The sequence below is a fragment of the Dermacentor andersoni genome, chromosome 4 (assembly GCF_023375885.2).
Source record: "Dermacentor andersoni chromosome 4, qqDerAnde1_hic_scaffold, whole genome shotgun sequence".
In the NCBI taxonomy this organism is placed as follows: Eukaryota; Metazoa; Arthropoda; class Arachnida; order Ixodida; family Ixodidae; genus Dermacentor; species Dermacentor andersoni.
This window is the reverse complement of record NC_092817.1, coordinates 46,572,532-46,597,506: the sequence shown is the minus strand read 5'-3', so window position 1 is coordinate 46,597,506 and position 24,975 is coordinate 46,572,532. Positions and strand designations below refer to the sequence as shown.

Genomic DNA, 24,975 nt, shown 5'->3' with positions numbered 1-24,975 from the left:
TTTGACAATTTCTGAAATCAATCTTACTTTAAAGGCAAGGTGAAAAAGCATTGAAGCAAATACACAGTACCTGAAAAAAAAAGTACAGGCAGTGTAAGAAATCACTAGGATCAAGACAAACATGCCAGCGTCGCTCTCTTCAACGTAATTAATTTCGCGTTTGTATATTTTCGTGCTACTGAACTGCGCGATATTTTCTTTCTTGCTTATTTAGGTACGATCAGTCATTGTTGCCATCGCGTGAACTCAGTCGATGCAATATAAACAACCAGAAAAAGCTGGCTTGCTGCATAAGGCGCCAGGCGAGTGTTCGCGTAGCGTGAAAAGCACCAAGTGACTTGCACTGATCAGTCAGAAAGTATCGCTTTCTTTACAGGAAATGAACTAGAAAAAGAAATTGCATCCTGGGCTGTTGTTTTATCAGGGCGGCATCAGGCCATAGAACCACAAGGCCGATCAATTTTGCACCGCGGTGGCTATAAATATCCAATGAGTCTGTTCCTTTCACATCATTTGCGGACCATGCTTTTCGTTCACTTCGAGGTTTGCGTACATATGAGTGAAAACCGCTTATGTACTCAATCTGAATAGTTCAGTGCAGCGAAGCAATAGCTATAGGTTGCGTCAGTCAACCAGGACAGCGAAACCAAAGAAGGGACCCTTTTTTGTCAGCCTCTAATCACCTTCCGCATGACGCCGATTAGAATAGAAGCTTCCTGGGAAGTTTTAGTATCTCGCAATGAACGAGCCCTCCTCCATTCCTTAGAGCACGCAGCTGGCTTTCGTTACTGATTGGTTGACGCGTGCCCCTGTAGCATTCGCTGAACTGAACTGGACGCAATTCTTGAGGCATAGTTGCAAGGCATCTTGTTTTTTTTCCTGAAATTTCGGGGACAAAGTTTGAGTCTGGAGGTCGTTCCATCTTTCGGGCATCGGTGCAAAATACCCCCGTCTGCAATGATGGGCGTATTGGAACGGACATCTTAGAAGACAACAACGCGTCACTAGAATTCGCATGCTCACCTAGAAAGAGTTGTTTCACTTGAACTTGCCGATATGAGCACAGGGTTGATGTACACGTTTGCAATCACATCGTACTAACAGCGGGAGAATTACGGTGGAATAAGTAACGAGAGATGGGGAGAGTGAGAAGAAAGGGAAATGGCAGGTAGGTTAACCCGAACGCTAAACCCAGTTTCCATCCGATACACTGGGGTACTGTGGAGGGTGAGGTAGAAAGATAAGGGGGAGGGACGAAGAGTCAGGGAGCATACACACGAGATCACAGCCACTATCTATCACCGCAGCGAAAAAAAGAGGAATGGGGTAGCTGACGAAGTCAAGTAGCCCCATGAAATAGTTTACTAGTGCTAGCAGGAGGTTGCGGGTTGGATTCGAGACTGTCCCTGATGCATTATAATGGGGAGTGTGGAATGCATAAACGTAAAGAGTTGTATAGGTTGTCAGAATTATTATGGAGCCCTCCAGGACTGTGCCTCTCGTATATCCCTTGTGCTGTATTAGACCAGAGCTGAAATTCCGGCTTGTTTGTTATTAGTTGTCGTCGAATACCAGCGCCTAAAAAAAAAAAAAAAAGACAAGGCACGAACGCGCTCAATTATGATGTTAAGTTGTACATACCTGTTCACTTTTTGCTGGTGTCCGTTTCCGAAAAGCGAAGTTGCTCTTCAGTTAGTTGGTCGATGGTAGCGAATGTTTCTTGTTGTTTTGCTTTCCTAAAAAAAGATAAAGAATACTTCCTGCTAAAAGTTATAAAAAAAGTGTGTTTGGTGAAAAATATAAGCTTGATCTATAGTGAATATTAAGTTTGCACTTGCTATGATGCCTCTGATAATTTAATTTGTATCCCGGACAGACTGAAATGAGCATAAAAAGATGAATAGGAAGCTGTTTTTTGCTTCAAAATGCACCCAACCATGAGGCATGCGAGTAAGGAATTACGGACAGTACCTTCTGGTGAAAGTTGACTGAAATCATTTGTGATTCCTGGTGAGAACGACCTCTTTTCGCACCTTCATGGTCACCGCAACTTTCTGAGTACGCCGTCGTAATACTGATAAATGTTGATCAGATAATGTGACTCCGCTAAAGCGTATGTGACTCCGCTAGAAGCGTTTTGAAAGATCATGTACCTTATGAGTTATATAAATAATAAGGTAATAAGATGCAGTCGGTGCTTAGCCTGCTCCCATTGCACAAGACACTCTCGCGCCGTTTCTCCTCTGCTACCGCTTCGCTACTACAAAAAACGAAGCACTCGACTCCAATCCCCTTAAATATACGCCCATGTTTCACGCGTACTACACGCGCTTGCGGACCGAAAGTCACGTGGTAATGCTCCCACGTGCGAGGGCCTGTGTCTGTGTCTGTGTCGCGTCAGAATAGCCTGGTCTCTTTCTTCTTTCGTTGTACTTGACGTTGCTGATTTCTTCTTTCGTTGTACTCACGTGCTGATCTCCCACGTGTGTTCCGTTCGTTGCAATGAACAAGAAATAAACGCTGTAAGAGGTTGTGAAGCTGTGGGAAGGGGCTGTTGTGGCGTGTGCTCACCTTTTCCATGTGTATTCCTGAAGCAGCCCTTTCTCTGTTCTCCTTCCCTGCTTCCCATGCAAGGACTGGAACAATACACCGTGCCACGGTCTTATGCTGTCGTCTGCAGTCGGCGCCTTCTGTCAGTCGGCAGGGCGCCTAGCTGTCACGAGTCTGCAGTGCTGAAGAAGCTCCAAGTGGATTAGACTAGTGCCGTTTCCGACACCACGTTCGACTTCCAGGGAATGACGGATTGTCGTGAAAGGTAAATGTGCGATCTCATTCCTACGTGTGCCTGAGGAACGCGGTCCTTTTTTTTTTCCTTGTTAAGACATGTACAAAGAATGCAGTTTCACTCGTAATGCAAAGCAGGGACGCGATAGCTTGCGCAGTATTATGCCCAGTAAATGTTGCATTGTTTTGCCTCGTACCGGTTGGAGCAAACATTCACAGATGCGCGCTAACACTCTCCTTCTGAGAAAAATAAAGCTTTAGTCAGTAATGCATCTACTCTTAGTGGTCTTGGTTATTATTATTATTATTATTATTAATATTAATATTATTATTATTATTATTATTATTATTATTATTATTATTATTATTATTATTATTATTATTGGCATCTCCTTTGAAACGGGGCGGCAACGAATAGTCACCTATCCTGCTTGATTTTGACCAGGCTTTGCTACATGTTGCCATCTACCCTTTTCCATATCTGATCTTCATGTTAACTTGATTATTTAAAATTTCTATCACTATATTGTACCATTACTTGCGCTTCCCGTGACCCCAGTTGTATGAATCTCTTCCTTGCTTTTTTACCATTAACAATCAAAACTAAACGTCTCTTACTTGTCTCCATGGCTGACCAATTGATCCTTTCATCTTCTTTAATCCCAACGCCTCTGGGATGTGGACATTCCATCCGGCGCTCACTGGGTGAATGTCTTGGAATTCCGTTACGATGTGCGCAGCCGTTTCCGAGATTTTTTTTTGCAGCATACGCACGCCTCATCCTGCAGCGCATATTTTCTCCGGCATGTTTTTGTCCTCAGACAGCAAGCTCGGGACTCAAATAGCAACGCACTGACTTTTGAGTTACCATACATATTTTCCGTCCTGATTTCTTCATTTGCATAGGCAGTGCTCCCTGGTGGTGGAAATGCAGAAGAAACGTGACGCCTTCTTTTTCTTTCTCCCCTTTCCCATTCTGCCTTGTTCTTCCTGCCGCTGGCTTCGTTTGTGTTTTTTTCACATCGGCGCTGGTGTAGAGGTAAGCTGCTTTGCATCAGTTCAAGAGGCTATGCACAGGTTCGTGCGGGTGCACTATTCTTTGATGTAGCATTAGCGGATTGGCTGGGAGGTGCAACCGTCGACGGGAAATCTGTAGGCTGGTATTTTGGATAGTCGCTGGGCACTTCGACTTCTTTTTTTTTTCTCAGTGTCAAAACTCAGCGCGACACAACCACGAAGTATTTCGCATGTGTTAATGCTGGCCGGCGCTGGGACGCCCACCGCTTCTGATACGGATAAGCGCGACAAAGGGATGGCTTCCTCGGCGACGGCCAATCGCGGACGACACTTACGCAAGAGAAGTTTTGTGAATAAGCATCCAGAAGCTCGTGTGATCTGCCTCGTGACTTGTAACTTTGTTACGCTCTCTTCTTCACTGAATAAAAGTCAGCAGCCTAATTCACAAGGCTTTCGCTTTGCTGCTTGCTCTTTGCTGGCCGGCTTTACTAATAATTACGTGCAAGATCACGATTGCCCGGCATTTGATCGTGCAAACAGTTCTAGAGTTATAACGGCTTTTTTTTCTGAGTACGAAGCGAAAACCAAGAAATTGAGCAGTTATACTGAAATTTCAAACCAGAGGGCTATAAAACCAGAAAGGAAAGTAAGCGCACGCCTGAACTGTTTCATTTCTGTCATCGACAGGCACAAACGGCCGTCTGTAGCAATGCTGTAGCAAGATTAAAATGATTGTAGGGAGTTTTAGAAATAGAGGACCCAAAGTTAAGGGACGCTATCGGCCATAACGCAAAGAGAGTTGACGAGAACCCGGGTGGGGTGTGGGTTTTTGAACAGGCCGTGCCGCTTACGTACGCTATTTGTACGTCAGTCAATTTCATCGCTGTCGACCATAGCAGAGTTCAAAAGGACTTTTTCCATGAAAATATCGTAGCACCAAGAAGCTGCGGAAACGCGAATGCATAGATGTGCTTTCACCTTTTCGGAAACGGAAACTACCAATAGAAACGGCGCCTTCCAATTAGCCTTGCATGGAAACACGCGCCGCAATTACTTTTACTTTTGGTACGATAGACGAGAAAGGCGAGTCGACTGGTCCCATTGACGGCGATTGTTGTTCATCAATATGCAGACTGCTTTACATATTGAGCGGAAATTAGGAACACGACACAAAGGTTTTCGTCTGTACCATGTCCTGAAAGTGTGCAAACATGAAATTATTCTTTTTTTGATCGGTGGGTCCGCGGATACTACGCTTCTGTTTTCGCAGTGACTGTTATGCTTGCGCGTGTTAAGACTTTAGGTTAGCGTTATGTTTGCGCTGAGAACAACCAATTGACACTGCCATTGTGTGCGTTCCGCAGGGCAGATGTTTCACGAGGCGGGCTTAGAAATTTGCACTCTGAGAGAGCAGTGCCTTTACGAAGTGGAGTCATTATAGCTTTGCAAATTAGGCGTTGACTCTGCCGGCGAGAATGGTAATCCAGATTTTCCGGTTGTTTTCGCACCACGTTTGATTTCTATCAGACAATCCGTAATGGGACAACCCAAATTAATTTTGACCATCTTGACTTCTTTAACGTCCACCCAATGCGCGGTACACAGGCGTTCATGCATTTCGCCCCCACCGAAATGCGGCCGCCATGACCAGGATTCAATTCCGCGACTTCGTGCTTAAAAGCGCAACTCCATAGTCAACAAGCCACCATGGCGGATGACTCCGAAAGTTCATCGACTGAGAATACGCCTCCTGGTGGTAGCAAAAGAAGGGGAAACCTTTACTGCATATTGGTGCTTTATAGCTCCTATCTCATGCCTTCGCAGTGCTTCCAACGCCGCCTTTATCTATAATCATTGCCTACGAGACATGCCTGCCACTGATTGCAATATTAGTGATGGCAATTGCTTCAGTCGCTGAGACACTTCGCGCTAGGCCAAGGCGCTAGACCATAGTCTGAGAATTTCGGCTTGGATGCTTTGGATTGTATTCAGGTGAGTTCTGCAAGTGTTGCAGATGACCGGTAGGCTGTACCATAGAAACACAATAAAGAGGACCCAGTACACATTCAGCATGGAGTGTGTTAACACTGCCCAGGTCTTTCCTGCTAGGAACCTAAACATATGGCAAATAACCGTCATAGTTTTTTCACGTAATTCACATGTGGGTTCCAGGGGAGGTTTCTCTCCACAACCGGCTGCAAAGCCGGCCATAACCTTAACCAGAACCATAACCAGCATAACCGGCTGCATAACCGGCCGCTAAACCGGCTGCGCGCGGTTTCGTGGCCGTATCTTGAGAACGATCTGCGTTGGGGGCAGAATCTAAGTCGACAGCTTGTGGCTTTGTGCGAGCCGGGTGTTTTCGATGCGCAGTTTGCGCTGAAGCGATAGACAGGCTGACGGTCACTTCGCTCGCTGCTGCTGGCGCGCATCCTCACGCCGTCGTTTTGACCGCGAGTGTCCGCGGTTATCGAGTGTGTAATGTGCTCACGCTTTCTGTGTGCGCTGACATCATGCTTGTTAATTTAGTCAGCAAGCGAATGTTTACAAGTTTATACCACCGATGAGAGTACTATCCTTAGTTCGCACGGCCGCCTGCCAATTTGCTATCGCAATCGATGCTTCGCCTTTCGGGCGAAACTGCGATTTTTTTAATAGATTTGGGACTTAGATTTATCTTTATAAACTGCTAAAATTAGTTATCTCGCGATGCGGCAAGAAAGAAGCTTACTAACGTACAAATTACGTACCATGTTAACTTCTTTAACTTAATAATCGGCAATCGCTGATTTCCTACTGCCTTCATTGAGGGACGTAATGCCATGCTTCCATGAGCTTTGCGGAAAGCCAAAATTTTGCAAGACGACATTGCACGCTAACTGCCTCCTCGCGGCACGACCACTGTGGACGACGCTTCTAGTCCGAAGTTTTGCTACCCTCTTTTTCACCACGCGCGTGCACGTGTGAGCGTAATTAGGTGCCTCTAATATGATCACCAACATTTTCTTGCCCCGCACCCCATTACTTGGCCTTTCTGAGCTGGAATGGCGAAAGCGTAACGGTCCTCGTAATTGAGTAACAGCGCAGTGGGCCATGCGACGCAACATGAATTGGCTGTTAACAAGTAATGCGAGCGTAAACGACCTCGTAGATGTGCGCGAGCTACATTATGGTTGAGACGCCCAAGTGTGTCAGTGGCTACTTACGCCTTCGAATGCTCTAGCCACGATTGCGTGATTCTGGCATCTAGCGACTTTAGCGTTTTGATAAAAATGAAGTATGCAGACCCAACGCAGATCCTCAGCAGCAGCGGCAGCAGCGGCGGCAGCAGCAGCAGCAGCCTGTTTTACGTCCACTGCAGGACGAAGGCCTCTCCCTGCGACCTCCAATTACCCCTGTTCTGCGCCAACCAATTCCAACTAGCGCCCGCGAATTTCCTAATTTCACCGCTCCAACTTGTCTTCTGCCGTCCTCGACTGCGCTCCTCTTCTCTTGGTACCCATTCTGTAACCCTAATGGTCCAACGGTTATCTAAGCAGCGCATTACATGACCTGCCCAGCTCCATTTTTTCTCCTAATGTCAATTAGAATATCGGCTATAGCCGTTTCCAGGAACTTATAATCAACATTATTTACAAATAGGTATACAGTACTGACCAATAAGTTAACATGAAGCAAGGAATTAACATAATATTTTCATTGCGAACAGTGGCCAATTCGTCCTCGTGGGTACGTGCAATAAGTTGAAGGGGACAACGGCAAAAACAACAGCAATCTTGAAATCTGTGTTCAGCGAAGCTTTCGTGAAGCGCTTAATCAAATGTTCAAATTTTACCATTCCATTCCGGTGTATGTGGCATAAAGAAAAGTAGCACGCGCATACGCTCTCGCGCACCCATGCTACGCAGCGTGATGCGCGCGGCGATTATCTCAAAGAGATAGTTGGCGTTGGCACGATAGGAGTATCTATCTATCTATCTATCTATCTATCTATCTATCTATCTATCTATCTATCTATCTATCTATCTATCTATCTGTCTGTCTGTCTGTCTGTCTGTCTGTCTGTCTGTCTGTCTGTCTGTCTGTCTGTCTGTCTGTCTGTCTGTCTATCTATCTACCTATCTATCTATCTATCTATCTATCTATCTATCTATCTATCTATCTATCTATCTATCTATCTATCTATCTATCTATCTATCTATCTATCTATCTATCTATCTATCTATCTATCTATCTATCTATCTATCTATCTATCTATCTATCTATCTATCTATCTATCTATCTATCTATCTATCTATCTATCTATCTGTCTGTCTGTCTGTCTGTCTGTCTGTCTGTCTGTCTGTCTGTCTGTCTATCTATCTATCTATCTATCTATCTATCTATCTATCTATCTATCTATCTATCTATCTATCTATCTATCTATCTATCTATCTATCTATCTATCTATCTATCTATCTATCTATCTATCTATCTATCTATCTATCTATCTATCTATCTATCTATCTATCTATCTATCTATCTATCTATCTATCTATCTATCTATCTATCTATCTATCTATCTATCTATCTATCTATCTATCTATCTATCTATCTATCTATCTATCTATCTATCTATCTATCTATCTATCTATCTATCTATCTATCTATCTATCTATCTATCTATCTATCTATCTATCTATCTATCTATCTATCTATCTATCTATCTATCTATCTATCTATCTATCTATCTATCTATCTATCTATCTATCTATCTATCTATCTATCTATCTATCTATCTATCTATCTATCTATCTATCTATCTATCTATCTATCTATCTATCTATCTATCTATCTATCTATCTATCTATCTATCTATCTATCTATCTATCTATCTATCTATCTATCTATCTATCTATCTATCTATCTATCCAGCTAGCTAGCTAACTAGGTAGCGTTGGTAAGGGCGGCTGAAAAAACATTTCGAAGAGAACTCAGGAGAACAGTTCATAAATTTTAACCTCCACAAAACCAGTTCACGCTTAGTTACCTCATTAGAACACAAGTTCAGCCAAAGTGGTAAAGCAAGAAAGGCAGAAAACAGAACAGAAGCCGCTCGGCTAATTGATAAACAGCAACAATAACACTCTAGCTATCGCACTGTGACTATAAACAACGAATATCGCCGTGAGCACATGTCTACTGTACATTTCTGTTTTTCCATTGCTGCTAATCTTTAACAGAAAAGTTTGTAAAAAGGCGAATTCATATTTTAAGCTAATTTAACCAGTCATTTACTTGGATACGCAAAGAGAGGCGTGCTAGATTTTCCGACTTCGATGTACGGCCTTCTTGTGCTCCTACACGAAATTTTCATGCCTCGGAAGAAAAATGGACGTGAGAGGTGTTAAAAAAAGGAAAGAACGTAGTAGGGCCCGAGGAAATGCAACCAGCTTTTCGCCTTTATTCGAGCTGACAGCTCCGCGACATCGCAATGAACAGCGCGCCCGCGCCCTAGCCAGCCGCCGGCCTACTCGCTTCCTTTCCATGTCGGCTGCAGCGGTTTTCAATTTTACTGCCGTCAAAGCGACGACGTGATGTATGCTTCGCGGGCTGCGTTTATTGTTCTTTCAGCGAGCCACCCGTTTGAGGCATTGCGGCGGAGCGGTGTTTGCGCGAGCGACTATTCATTTTCATTTGCCGTGCCTCATGGCTCCCCTGGGGGGAAGCGTGCCCAAAGGCATCCGGGTACTATGTCGGCACCACTGCGAGATCAGATGGGTTCCAATGAACAGCCGACGTGATGCGCTTAAACCGACCACGTTTGTTCCTGTCAGGGTTAATCGCAGTTCTTCTTCGTTCAATCTAAGTAGTCTGGCCCTAGCGGGCATTTTGCACTATTTAACGTGGCTGGCGGTGGGTTCGCCAGCAGCATGCCCCGCCTGACCAATTGCATGCAGCGTTGTGGAGGCTGTAGCCGCAATCATGCAATAAGGAGACGAAGCTTTACAGCTTGTACCGAACTCGCAATGCTTTTCATTAGAGTTTTCTGTTCGTTACTGGCTGCCGCGCCACCTTTCCAATAGTTTCATATTACAAGTCGACAGTACCTGCTCTGGAACTGATCTGGCACACAAACTGCTAATCGAGGTCCTTGAAATTGTACCACTTTATCTAGGTAGCAGTACCAACCTGCACAAACCACAACGCTTAAAATTGGGGCCTGTAAGGTTCTGAATCTGCTTGAAATGTCAGCGCGTGTTCTCTGGCCGCTTAACGAACCTATAGGTACTAGTATGGCAGACAGTGCACGTGAGCCAATTTGGGGTTGTTTACACAGCTGCCAACAACTATTCGAAGTATGACACTGATCAGCTCGCACCTGACAGTAGCCGGCGCAGTGCTTCACCGTTTTCTGAGTTTTATAGTTGTGCACGGGCCGGCCATTTTCGCTCGGCGTGCTGGCATACAACCGATGCGGCGAGCGCGGTGGTCAGGTATCTCTTGTGCCGCTGTAGCCATCGGACTTGCGAAAGTTCGTCGCGTAACCTGTGCGAAACTGACTTCGCGCTTTTACAGACAGCCGTGAGGGTCTCGGCTGACAAATGGTGCTTTCCCGGTGTCGCGCTTGCTGTATACGCGTCTTGACCATCGCGCCCTAGTGCTCACGGAAAGCTTTGATCTGATATTGCGCGGTAAGAAAATCCCATGCATTTTGCTTAAAGTCTGGGGCCGGGTGTCTCGCAACTACAGGTTTTCCCGCTCAATTTAATCCAAGCGCCAGTCAATTTAATCCGAGCGCCAGTCAATTTAATCTAAGCGCCAGTCAATTTAATCCAAGTGCCAGTGATTTTAATCCGAGCGCCGCTCAATTTAATCCAAACGCCACTCAATTTAATCCAAACGCCAGCCGAAATAATCCAAACGCCAGTGAATTTAATCCAGGCACAACGGAATTCAAGAACCTTTGGATTTCAAAAAATTATCAAAATTTGCGAACATATTATGAGTTAACACCTTGAACTTGAAAGAGCAGGGAAGTAGACCAGTAGCTATCCTGCCACGGGACTAACGACAACTTTTGGAGGTTTTGAAGCGAAAAGTTTCGCTACGCTAGTCAACACCGTGCATGGAGCGAGCCGGCGTATGTCGGAATTGGCTCCGTAAGCATGTTCGGAGTCGAATTGGCTCCGTGAGCGTGTTCGGAGTCGAATTGGCTCCGTGAGCGTGTTCGGAGTCGGCGCAGGCGGCCACTGCCGCGCGCTATGCGTCATCGTTTCAGTTCGCCGCAAGCGCGTGTTTATCGCAGAGGCCGACTATATAACCGCTTGCCAGAGAATGGGCGTGCGCATTCAACATGGAAGAAGACGAGAGTGATACTACCGATACAGAGAGCTGTGTTTATGGCTGTACAGAAATCGCAAGACACTGTGCCCAACAATGATGAATAAAGAAGTTTAATAATCCTGCATAACTTATGGTATATATCATTGATAAGCAATTTGCATAACTGCACATAGCCCACGTGTAGCATAACCATAAGCTAACCAAAGCATATCCATAAGTGAAACCGTAAGCATATCCATAGGCTAAATCATAGAGCATAACCATAAGCTAAATCTTAAAGCATAACCATAAGCTAAACCATAAGCATCACTGAACCTTTTCGATTCGAGATATCCAGGCTTAACCTTAGCTAAGCCCCAGCCAATTTTCTTATTTTCTACGTCATTATGAGAGCCACACAGAAGATGAACATTCTCAAAATTAATTGAGAGGAAACGTCAGCATGAGTACGTCGAGTTAATGGTACACATGCAATTTGGTCATGACTATCAAACGAAAGAATAAAGGTTGATTCGATGAGAATCACTTGACGCGTTAGCAGAAATTATTAGGCTGATGAATAAAAATTACTTTGAACTTTTTCTCTACGACATCAAAGTACTTTGATGCTCGGAAGTCTAGCTTTTCCAAAACCCTCCTAACTTCTTGCGAGCCCATAGTATATAGGCATGGTCTTACTTTTGCCTAGCCAGTAGCATATGGCAAAGACCGGGAGCGAAACTGTGATACTAACGGGAAAATTCATTGTGGCCATTCGAAGGGCTTCTTAAAGTCGAAACACGAAAGTGGCAGGCTTATGGCGGTCGCGAGAGTAAGCTTTCCCGCAGTTCAAGATTCGCCACTTTTGTCAGCCATCGATGAAGCTCAGGAACGCCTGGCCTGTGCTTCACAAGCGTGCATCCAGCGGACGCACACAGTGAACAGAATTATACAGGAATATTGGCAAGAAGAAAGCATCCCCTACGATGGACCTGACTAATGTACACAAGCAATGACTGAGAGATATGACGATAAGCAAGGCCATATATACAAATTAAGCTCTCCCTGAAAGGAATAATGTACACTGAAACACGTCGAAGCAAAACAAATGCAACCGTTCTAGGCATTTATCATTTACCCTGTTATTAGTACGGCCCTCTTTAAGTGAAGGAAAACAAAACACAAATTGTAGTGCACGCAGGTACGCTTGCTTCTCAAGAGGCTTGATGCTTTCTTTTAAATTATTGTAAAGCCGTTCTTGCAGATTGCATTTTGTGCAATTATGTGTCCATTCCAGTCCTTTTGGGCGTTTCGTCGTTTGTCGCCGCCCTTTTTACTAATTCACATCATTCGCATTTTCAAGGAATTTGTTAGAACAGCAAACCGTCAAATAAGCCGCCTTTCTCTGAACGTATCAGACCTGCGAAAACGTTCTGTACGCATCACAGCTTCCATACGCATTGTAAAGCACCGTGAACGCCCTGTTCACTTCATAGCGTATAACCGAAGTTTATATATATGCGACGTACGGGAAATGTGATGTGATCTGTCATCTCCAGGGACTAAACCATATGAGATCCTACACAGTATAGTCTAATTACGCTGCTAATGACTTTTCTTGAGATGCCGTTACAGTGAAGAATTGTATATACCCGGCAAACAGAACTGTGCAAAATCACTATTTATTGCTAATGACTCGCTGATGTTCTTTCTATTCTTCGAAATATTGCTGGTTTATTGAAACTTTACTCAATTGCAGCGCGTACAAGTAGACGCTGTAATGGTAAAAAATTATTGATATTTACTACTGGCCCAATCTTCTCATTTCATAATTGTGATAACTTAATCACCTTTTGAGAAACTTTTCATTTTATGTCCATGAAGCTGTGATTGGTGAGCAGTCGAGACAATTAAAGTGAACGTAGTCACCAATGACCCCCAGTAATTCGATCCCATCAGAAATCTCAGAGGAAAGTAATTAGGGAAAACCATTCAATACCTGTGGCAAAATGAACGAATGGTGGCTACCGCTGTCATAACAAAGTGATTCGTGATTACTAGTGGCTAATTCTTATCATCTCCAGGTTATTAATCTTGAATCATCGTTTGAATTACTTACCATTTGACATGCCTGACGCTATGCAGCATAAAAGTGCAAGAACACCGAACAGAGGTTATCGCTAGTGACCATTAATGGCTCTGCGATGTCAATTAGCAATGTTGATTGATTAAAACTCTCATTTCCTGACACTTTCATTTATACCATTGACGGCGTGCATGAATGATGGCTGTGACCATCAAACTACACAAAGTGATTCTTCATCACTAGAGGGAATCAATCTTGATATTTCCTATAGTTATCAAATTATAGTTAGTGAATAGCCGTCTGAATTACATTTAATTTCATATCTATGACGCTATTCTGCATGAAAATTCGAGAACATCGCAGTGAGCGTATCACTAGTGATGGCTAAAAACTCGGCGGCATCAGTTGGCAGTGGTAACGCAAAAGTGCTCCATCGTGCTACAACTTCATTGATACTACTGACGGCACTCACGAAGGAAAGCTGCCTCAGGGATAGTAAAATAAGTGAATAATATTCGCCAATGACTTAAGTATACGAGTTTATAGTAGGCATAGTGGGCAACTCGTTTCATCGTATTTCATTCAATGCATATGACCTTATGTTGCGCAAAACACCAAGAACCCCGAACTGCGCATTGTATTTCACTTGTGATCACTAGTGACTCGACCTTATCAGTTATGCAATTAAATGGTATTCATGACTGTTTTAGCGGTACCGATGACAAGGTGTTTGATTGGAGGCTGCGGATATCGCAGTAGAATAGTGAATAGTGTTCGCTAGCGACCGAAGCCTCCCGGCGAGGGCCCAGTGATTATCATCGAATCAACCTTTATTCTTTCGTATGATAGCCATGACCAAATCGCATGCGTACCGTTAACTCGACGTACTCATGCTGACGTTTCCTCTCAATTTGGAGAATGTTCATCTTCTGTGTCGCTCTCATAACGAAGTAGAAAATAAGAAAATTGCCTGGGGCTTAGCTAAGGTTAAGCCTGGATATCTCGAATCGAAAAGGTTCGGTGATGCTCATGGTTTAGCTTATGGTTATGCTCTAAGATTTAGCTTATGGTTATGCTTTATGATTTAGCCTATGGATATGCTTACGGTTTTACTTATGGATATGCTTATGGTTTAAGTTATGGATATGCATGGGGTTCAGCTTATGGATAAGCTCTATGATTTAGCCTATGGTTATGCTTACGGTTTCACTTATGGATATGCTTTGGTTAGCTTATGGTTATGCTACACGTGTGCCTTGTGTAGTTATGCAAATTGCTTATCAATGATATATACCATAAGTTATGCAGGATTATTAAACTTCTTTATTCATCATTGCTGGGCACAGTCTCTTGCGATTTCTGTACAGCCATAAACACAGCTCTCTGTATCGGTAGTATCACTCTCGTCTTGTTCCATGTTGAATGCGCACGCCTATTCTCTGGCAAGCGGTTATATAGTCGGCCTCTGCGATAAACACGCGCTTGCGGCGAACTGAAACGATGACGCATAGCGCGCGGCAGTGGCCGCCTGCGCCGACTCCGAACACGCTCACGGAGCCAATTCACCTCCGAACACGCTCACGGAGCCAATTCCCCTCCGAACACGCTCACGGAGCCAATTCAACTCCGAACACGCTCACGGAGCCAATTCAACTCCAAACATGCTTACGGAGCCAATTCCGACATACGCCGGCTCGCTCCATGCACGGTGTTGACTAGCGTAGCGAAACATTTCGCTTCAAAACCTCCAAAAGTTGTCATTAGTCCCGTGGCAGGATAGCTACTGGTCTACTTCCCTGCTCTTTCAAGTTCAAGGTGTTAACTCATAATATGTTCGCAAATTTTGATAATTTTTTGCAATCCAAAGGTTCTTGAATTCCGTTGTGCCTGGATTAAATTCACTGGCGTTTGGATTATTTCGGCTGGCGTTTGGATTAAATTGAATGGCGTTTGGATTAAATTGAGTGGCGCTCGGATTAAAATCACTGGCACTTGGATTAAATTGACTGGCGCTTAGATTAAATTGACTGGCGCTCGGATTAAATTGACTGGCGCTTGGATTAAATTGAGCGGGAAAACCTGTAGATCTCTATGGTCTCAGGATCCCTCCTAAGTAAACAGGCGCTTGCAGCGTCTAAGCCGTAGTGTGGGGCGTGCGTGTTAGTGTGTTATCACTGCGGCGTTTCCCTCAGAACCATTCCACAGTGTCTGTGCGAAAAATGGTATATGTATACATACATATCCCAGTTTTAGTTACTTTTGTGCATGAATGCATAAAACGACGTTTTATGCATTCAAGCACAAAAGTAACTGGAACGCCAACGCATTTCTCCGCAAAGTTGGGCAATTATTATCTCGAAGCTGGTGTCATCCGCACAATTCCTTCCAAGTGCATCCGCCTGGCGAATTCCACGGCTAGAATTTGTCAATTGCAATATGGCTCATCAGGTAATTGATCGAAAAGTCAATTAGTGGATTTTTATTAATTAGTCGAGTATGCATTTCAAAAGTATTGCAAGAAGTCCAAGAAGTGCAAGAAGTTTTGTCCATCGTTTCAAGTTTCGAGTAGACCACGTCATGAAAAAAACTGTGCTATCTGCTACAAGCAATTAACCTTTTAGAATTTTTGAAAGCGCCCGCTGAAACACCTTGAGTATATATATATATATATATACATATACATATATATATATATATATATATATATATATATATATATATATATATATATATATATATATATATATATATATATATATATATATATATATATATATATATATATATATATATATATATATATACACACACAACTAATGGTAGTCTGCTCCGATCCACCGTCAGGTGTGATGCGCGCTTCGCTCCTCCAAGAGGCGGGACGTGTGTCGAGTGAGCTCCTGAACAACGCTTTGCAATCGGTGACGGTGGTTTAAATCATAGATCCTGGACCTCAAAGAGGTGCGACGTACTGCTCACGCATTTCTCTCGCATTCACCGTTAAATCGCCACTGAAGTTTATTTGCATCACCGGTGAGCGCTGGGTGATTGACGGAGGGGCAGCATCAGTGCATCTCAAAAACTTTCGCTTTCATGTTATATAAAGTTAATCAACTTGGTGGTCCCTAAGACTACCGGTATCGCAAGAAAGAGCCGACAACAGCGCGCTCGGGGTATCGCGTTTCAATCAGTGAGTACTGTACCTTCTGCCCTACATCAGAAATTCCACGCCTTCAAAGACGTAGTCTATGTCGACGCAGCAGAATACATTTTTTTTAATTATGGGTTTTACGTGCCAAAACCACTTCCTGATTATGAGGCACGCCGTAGTGGGGAACTCCGGAAATTTCGACCACCTGGGGTTCTTTAACGTGCACCTAAATCTAAGTACACGGGTGTTTTCGCATTTCGCCCCCATCGAAATGCGGCCGCCGTGGCCAGCAGAATACATAGAACACAAATGTATGTCCCTTTCAGTGGTGGACTCCTCAGGTCAATTACGCACTGGTGGTTCAATTCGCACCAGAAGCTCCGAAACAGCGGAAGAGGCGGCTATCGCTCTTGCAATAGCCTCCACACATTGTCATTACATTATTAGCGATTCCAGAGAAGCAGTACGCAATTTTGTGAAAGGTCGGGTCTCGGCTCCCGTAAAACACATAGTAGACATTAACCAACACCCACGACCAATCCAGATCATTTGGGCACCAGCACACTCCTCCCTATTCGGCAATGATGCCGCCCACACCGCCGCTCGAGGACTCGCCAACCGAGCACCCGGACGGCTCACGCTAGGATCAGAGAGGGATCGCATGGTCAGTTACCAGGAAACAACTCAGCACTACAGGTTAGCCAGGGCAGTGTACCCGCCAGCACACAAATCGCTTAACAAGCGACAAGAAGTAGCTTGGAGACGACTTCAGACGAACACCTACCCCAACCCCGTAGCCTATCACTACTACTACCCGGACCAATACCCTAATGCATGTAAGCATTGTAAGAAAAAAGCGGATCTGTTCCATATTATGTGGTGGTGCCCAGCCGAAAATCACACAATTCACGCAATAAATAATACTGAGCAGTAGGAGGCCGTGTTGTTCAGCTCCGACCCAGACCTGCAGGCCAAGGTCATCAAGAGAGCTGAAGAATCCGCCCGGGCCCAGGGGCTCGTGGCTGCCTAACAACAAGGTCATCCGTCAATACCTTGTTTTCAAATAAAGTCTTTACTCATTCACTCACTCCCTTTCTGTCCAGCTCCTGTCGTCATTGCCCTTCTGTGCGCATGTAATTCACTAATTAAAAATTGATCTATGGGATGTTATTGGCCAAAACCACAATCTGATTATGAGGCACCCCGTAGTGGGGGACTCCGGAAATTTGGACCACCTGGGGTTCTTTAACGTGCACCTAAATCTAACTACGCGGGTGTTTTCGTATTTCGCCCCCATCGACATGCGGCCGCCGTGGCCGGTATTCGATTCCGCGGCCTCGTGCTTAGCAGCCCGACAGCACAGCTACTAAGCAACCACGGCGGGTTACGACATCGTAGAAAACGTAGTGCTTGTATGCGTTTTTTTTAACTCTGCGCGCATGCCAATGCAGGGCCTTGAGCAGCCAAAGAGTCTACCAGTGGTACATGTAGGCCCTGTTAACTGAGGTTCAATCAGAGACATTAAAAGCGGTTTGCTTCCGACTATTTCATTTCTTTTGTCGAAACACAAATATATGTTGGCTGCTAGTACAATTAATATATAATATTAGAAGGATACTTCAGCACGCGCTGACTCCAACACATCATCACGAGAAAGAGAGAAAGAGAAGGGAAAAAGACAAAACAACAACAAAAGCGAGTCATTGTATACACAAAATCGCGCCAAATATTCTGAACGCGTCTCCACACTAAAAAAAGAAGTACTTCGCAACAATGAAAGCTATCACTCTATGGTCAGTAGCTATTGTTCAAGTATCGTTCCGCGGGGCAACGGGTCGTAGCCCAGCGCTATGTTTGCAGGGGCCAATAGAGAGAACCAGTTCGGCAACACGTGGCCGGTGTCGTCGTGCAATGTACAACATGCACACGAGGCCGAGCTTGCACGAGTAATAGTTTCAGTATTTCGCCATTTACTATCGCCTGCGCAATCAAGCACTTAAGCTTGCCGATGAAATATCGCACCCAAAAAACAGGAGAGAGCGAAAGCGGCTGTTGCGGGGCCGCTTTAAGAAGAAACGAGGCCCTCATTCACAAAACCTCTTGCACTATATTTCTTTGCAATATAGAAGTATACGCAATCCCGATGTTAGACAAGATATTAGCAAAGGTTGCCAGCCAAGTAAAGAGCCTTTACGAACTAAAAATGTTTGTGAATTCAGCCCCTTATCTTTCTCAAAGAAATCTCGTAGTTTTTCGGTTATAACGGGGCTGAGTAGAAAAAGAGAGAGAGAGAACAAGGGCAAGCAATGTAGGAAGATCAGCCATATGACCCTCCGGTTTACTACCCTACGCGAATAGTAAGGGAAGGAGGAAAAGAAAGGGGCATAGAAGGAGGGAAAACAGGGAGAGAGGGAGAGACTTCGTGCACGCTGTAGGACGCACAGTACGGGACTCTCTTATTACTTTGGGAAGTCCGTCAGACATGGTGCCAACGCTTCCCCGATAGCGTCGATCTGGCGGAGAAAAAATTACGCATGTGGCGCCAGACATCCTATATACCTGGTGGGCGTACCGCTAAGTAAACATCCAGAGAAGCGGATATTTCGCCATAGACTCGCATCGGGAACTTTCATTATCGCGTGGTGGGGTCCACCGGGGCCGCTCAGAACAAGATGGAGTGGACGGGACGGCCACATCCGGTGCCGCGATCACTTCTGGCGACGAGGAACTGGCGCGACAGCGGCGGCCCGTGATTGGTCCTTCTCGTGCTAGCGAGGTAGCGATGCCGTTAAGTGCCTCGCCGGACGTCGCTGATCTGTTGTTGCCACAGCTTCCCAACCATGATTAACCCGTGGGCATCAGAGGCACACTCTTCTGACCTTTCGATACGTGAGGATTACGGGTGGTAAGGCGCGTTATGGCTGAACGTGGACGGTGTCAACTTCTGGTCCTTCTCTTAATGCTCTGAACGCGGAACGTAGATTGACCTGAAGTCACATGACCGTTATATGCAGTAGGGAGTATTCGCGCGATGTCACCGGCGCTCTACGTTGCTGTACCAATTGCATTCCCCCCAGGGTTTCTGGAGAGAAGGCAGGCGTATCTTTTTACTGCATTATGCATAAAATGTTGAGGTCGTGGTAACTTAAATAAGTTCTCTTCATAAAGATACTGTCTCGGAGTTCTACGGGAGCTTTTCTGGGGACCATTGTTTCGTTCAAGTTGTCTGTTGTCTGTATCAGCAGAATTATTAGAGCATCCATTGCTTTAGGCCATCAGCAACAAGGCCATAGACAGCCAAGGGGGGAGAATTAAACATCTGCACTAGCATAATAGGTAAAATAGGCTCATAGTTGTCTAAGTGCTGCATTCACAGCGTTGATTCCAATTCATCGCATGCGTCGATTGCGCGGAACTAGAAATTTCTGGCTAATAATGTAAAATTGGCTATTTCTTCTTGTTTTTCGGAGCGAAGCTGTTAATGCTAGGATACCGTGGATTTTTCGTGCCCTTCAACAAATCTGCGTGTGCAAAAACTCAGCTCCCGACTTTGATGCAAAATTGCTTCATTCCGTGCAAAAGCTTATACGTCTCACCACTCGAATATGCATGGTCAGTAAATTATTTATCAATAGGCACCATTTTCAAGATCAGTAGACTCTTAGGTTGATAATAACTTTTTTTGTTTGCTTACGGGGGTGTGAGCCATTGCTTAAGGGTGTATGAGCCATTCATCGGCTTACATGACGGACAAATTTCTCGTTAGGTGGGCAAGAAATGCTTACGCATTTAATAACAGAGGTGATATGAGAACGTGTGTGCGTACCTATCGTCACTTTTGTTTTATGAAAACTATCCCCCATAATTATATGACAATTGGTCGCTAAGACAACTTTATCATTACGCCGAGTTTCAGTTAATTTTCATAATTTGTTTCATAATTTCATAAATAGGTTTCTACGGGAGGGAAATGGACAGCCCCATGTTTGTCACAAGGACGAGCGCTTAAGCGCTCGTCCTTGTGTTGCTTTTTTTCTTCGTCCCTCTTTGTTCGCGCACAAAAACTTTTTTAAGAATGAAAAAGTGTTTTGTTTCGTGCACTCCTTAGGACTGAGTCTCGGTCAATCGGTGTGTTGCTTCGTACATTCGTTTGGCTTTGCTGGCCAACCATATTCACACCATGGATTGGGGGCGAATTTGGGAGCACAACGACAGCTTAGCTGGCATTCCACCTTCACAGACTAGGTCGGTTCCCAATTTTTGCTTTTTAAGTGTTGTAGATATAAATCAGTGCAAGCGATTGATTGAACAAGAGCTGATGTTTGATCGGGCTATCAACCTTATAACTGACGCTATTTTCTATTGTTCGATGCAGACAAAACGGAACATACTTGCAATTACTGTTTCCCACGTTCGCACAACTACTATATTGTTAAGTGGATAATGAAGTACAATAGTAGATGCAATGTCATTGAAATGGACCACTGCGAAGGCACTTTTGGATCAAAATATTGCGTCATGAGCGAAAAGGGATAAGAGATAACGCAGCGAAACTCGCTGTGTTATATGCTCATTCAACGTGCTGAGTGATTTACCGGTAACTCAAAACGTGTCATGTCGTCACGTCCGACTAGTCTTATGAAGTCGGGCTAGTCTTATCACTTACTCAATGCGACATAGACAAAAATAATCGATGGGATTTTCAAGATGGCATTCCCGCCTGTTTTCTTTTTTCATCTTTTCCGGCTGACTACGACCCTGCTGGCGTTAAGATATAACCTGCTTAGTATTCCGCAGCTTTTGAGTTTCCAAGCTAGCTTAAGTTAGTATTTATGTCTTTGGGGTTTACCTTTATTGAGAGCCCACGGGGGAACAGAAGTTTCCCTTTACAACCTCCTAATTCACAAAAAAGTGCGACGATAGCACAGGCAGTGATTTGAAGCCGAACTAGATAGTGTCTCTGCTGCTCCACTACTGTGCCGCGCTCAGTGCAGAAAGGTCGGTGCACTGTAAAATAATTTACACCCTTAAAAGTGATAAAGGATGTAAATATGTCCACAACCCACGCCTTTATGGTCTGAGTTATATAAATCACACCCTAAAGGTCTGAGTTATAGACACATTTACACCCTTTCTCACTTTTAAAGGTGTAAATTAGTTTACGGTGTGACAGGTGAAGGAGAACGGAAAATTCGAAACATTTAAACTGGAAAACATTCAGAAAGGAGTAGGTAAAGAACGTACGGATGGAGAAAAGCTGTATAGCTAATTTAGCGTGCGCCGTTGGACTCAGATCTCTGCGGTCGTTGAATTGCGAATGCTCTCTTGTTTCTCTTCCTGATGGTAGCTGCAGTTGCGCCGTTTGCCGCCTAGCGAGTTGCTAATGAGTTTATCAGGGCGCCGAGATTCCTTCGCAAGTGGCGTGCCTAGTCTAGCTCGAGTTCTCGCCGTTTCGCAGCGGTAATGGTGTTCGCACCGGGATCATTGCAAGAAAAGTGCAGTCCTAATGAATGGATTCATTTGCTTAACATGCTAGCGAGGAGAAAGGAGTCCCGAATGCAGCTACAATTCGGTGTCTCTGCAATTACCTCTCATTGCGTGAACGCCGATGTCTTGCGTATTTTATTTTATTTGTGTCGCGCTTCAATGCGAAATTTGGGAGAAAAATTGTGTTCCATTTTTTACACGTGCCTTCATTTCCGAACGAACGTACTTATGCGCCGCTGTATTGAGTGGCAGTCTAAATACTGCGAAGCTTCGATCAAACTAACTATCGTTGCGATTTGGCCTTGATATTTTTGTGTAAACTGTAGTTAATATCAGTAAAGTGAGAGGCAGGGAAGAGGATCGAGAGAAGAGCTTGTTTGTCTTTATTTCGAGAATGAAAGCTCCAGCTCATGGAAACTGCGGAACTGCGAAACTTCATACAGTGCTGGCGCCGCGATACACTTTTCAGAATGAAGAATAAATGAAGCTTCAACAGGAAGAAAAACGCGAAAAAGCCCGTATAAAACAGCGTTAAGTGAATCACATCAAATGCTGCAACAGGCACAATTTGAAGTAAGATACTATAGGACCTGTCTCTTACATTGCAAATATAAGTTGTTCAGATCTTAACAATACCGCGAGACCATCGACTCGATGATCGTCGTACGACAGAACGTCGCTGCAAAGGAGTCATACCTTTGTGTCCATGGGCGTGGAACAATGTGCTCGACTTTGCGACTGTCGTCTGTAGGAGTGCAGGGAATGTACTATTCCGCTAAATAATTGGGGAATATAAGTATTCTTGGCCATGTGACTGACAGCCGCGAGCGCTTTCCAAGAATGAGTGAGCGAAAGTCACCTAACCATTGCAACCTGCAGCATATGGGGCACGCACAGCTGGTATGTGTTGCGCCGTAGCTGTAAGTATGACGGGGTGGTCGGTGTACATCTGTGCACACCCGTGCGGTTGCCCACATGCACTTTGCAGCCTGTAAAATTTCTCGGCTAGTTTTCGTACGAAGTTAAACCAGAAGTCGTCTTCTGCGATCCAATTGCCGCATCGTTAAGCCCAACCGCAGACCAGCCGTTTATTGCATCACACTGCATTAGTGAATTCGAATTGTGCACCCGTGGTGTAGCAAGGTGGTTGAAGTGTTTATGGCTATGAAGGGCGTGTACCACATGCATATTAATTTTTTTTTTCGAGTAATTGCGACGTTTCTCAGTGTAGGTCTCTCCAACGAGAAACCCGCGGGCGTCGCCATTAATGTGCGCTGGACTGGTGTGAGCGTGCGTATGTGTCTGCCTATAAGCTTTTGCAAGATACTACAGGACCCGCCTTCTGCTTCTGCCTGCTCCGAACAGTTCACAAAGGACGCATTCGCACTTCGCAACGTAAACAGCGGGGATATCTGCAGAAGCTAGTGGCTGTACGAAAACACGTCAGCTGGTGGGCATACTTCGCAGGACCTTCGCGGTTGCATGCGATTCAACGGAGGAAGCGCTTAACACTGATGACTCTCGAGGGATAGGATACGTACATTCGTGGGAAGAGATGTCCGAGTTCAGCATCGCGATTTTCTGCACCCTATTGCCTGCTTGAGCAGGCTTCCTTTCCACAACGTGGAATAATTTTTGTGAGACAGGATATGGGAAGTGCCGGATACGGTGACTGGTCGCCGCAATGTATGCGGCGGCTTACAGTTTCGCCAGGACCATTCGTCAAACCAACTGTCCGTGCCGGCGAGGATTTACGACCGAAATACGGCGGTTTTCGGTAAAGTTGGACCTCTGTAAACTTCGCAGCAGGAACTTCGGATAATCTGTGCCTCAGATTCAGGAAAGTTTTTGACGATCCGATTTTCGGCCACCGCCGGTCCGGTGCACAACCTCTGATGAGCTCAGCTGCAATCCGATTGGTTGCTCCAAACTTCGTTGCACTTCTTGTCGGATAAGCTGTGACCGTGGTTCTGTTTGGAATGTGTTGGCTTTGATTTCTTTCGTATACTCGGTTCTGGCTTGTAGCACATCGCAAACCAGCAAAGATCAGCGAAAAATGTCACCGTATTTGCAGTTGATCTTTAGGTTGGCTAATGAATCAGAAAAAGAAAAGCATATGCCTTGCCATAAAAGATTGGGCGCTGTCTTGACAATAATCCTATCCAACTCGCTGAGAAGTGGGTGCTTGTGCATGGCTGTTTGCTTTCTTTTATTCCCCGCTCTGTACCCTTTGTAAATTTGGAAAATAAAATAAAAGATCAGAAAGCTAAAAAAAATTTGGCGACAAATTCGTCTATATCAGTTTAATCATACAGAAACATGAAAAAAAATATAAAAAACGTATTGTAAGTTGGGGGATGGGGGGGGGGGGGGGTCGTGTAGCCGTTTGATACAGAGCCGCGTTTGTTGATATCTCTCTCTCACAACTGTAGATTAGAGCAGCATTCCCTGCGATAACTCCGCCATAACCAGATCATCTGGTCTCGTTGAAGAACTCCCAGTACTTGGTGCTATGCAGACAAACAAAGATGATTTTAACAAGAGATTAATTTCCTTTACGAGCCAAATCCTTATGTAGTGAGAGAGTCTTTAAGATAACAAATTGAAAATGATATCAAACTGACAAGACAATTAGTACTCCCCGTCTATAGCCGAATCCATCTTATCTCGGCTTATTTCTTAATTTCATGGTTCAGCTTTCTGCATTCGCCTAAGGGAGGATGGCTTTTTATGGTCTTCCGAGTCATGGGAGAGCTTTGGGTCTGCGCATGCGCACTACCGTGGCTCCTAGTTCCTGCGTACATAAGCCGCTTGCGTCCCCTGATCTAAAAATCTCTATTGCGACGAAAGCTATGCGCGAAGGCGAGCCTTCTTTTTCTTTTTTCTTTGCCCCGCATGGCCACTGCCGCGGCGGCCGTGGAAGCGCGGATGGCGTCATCTGGTGGCTTCCTCCTCTTTCCTCCTCATGCTTTCGCTGCACCCTCCTCCTCCGGTTTCCTCGTCACGCCCTCTTCTCTCTCTCGCCGTATGTCGTCCCTCGCTGCGCTCCGCGTGCATCGTTTCATCCTTCGCCGTGCACGTTCGCTCGGTTACGCCGAGGTACAACGCCGAGGCATGCCGAGGCATGCCGACGCATAACGCAGGATCG

General features: G+C 44.9%; 1 protein-coding gene across 1 annotated transcript in view; it reads left to right on the top strand.

Moving 5' to 3' along the window:
• CngA (Cyclic nucleotide-gated ion channel subunit A) overlaps nucleotides 1-24,975 on the top strand; it is a 426,897-nt gene that overhangs the window by 93,680 nt on the left and 308,242 nt on the right. Inside the window, exon 2 of the mRNA XM_050184183.3 lies at nucleotides 2,635-2,815. The gene's annotated coding sequence lies outside the window, so the exon portion shown is untranslated. The remainder of the gene's footprint in view (nucleotides 1-2,634; nucleotides 2,816-24,975) is intronic.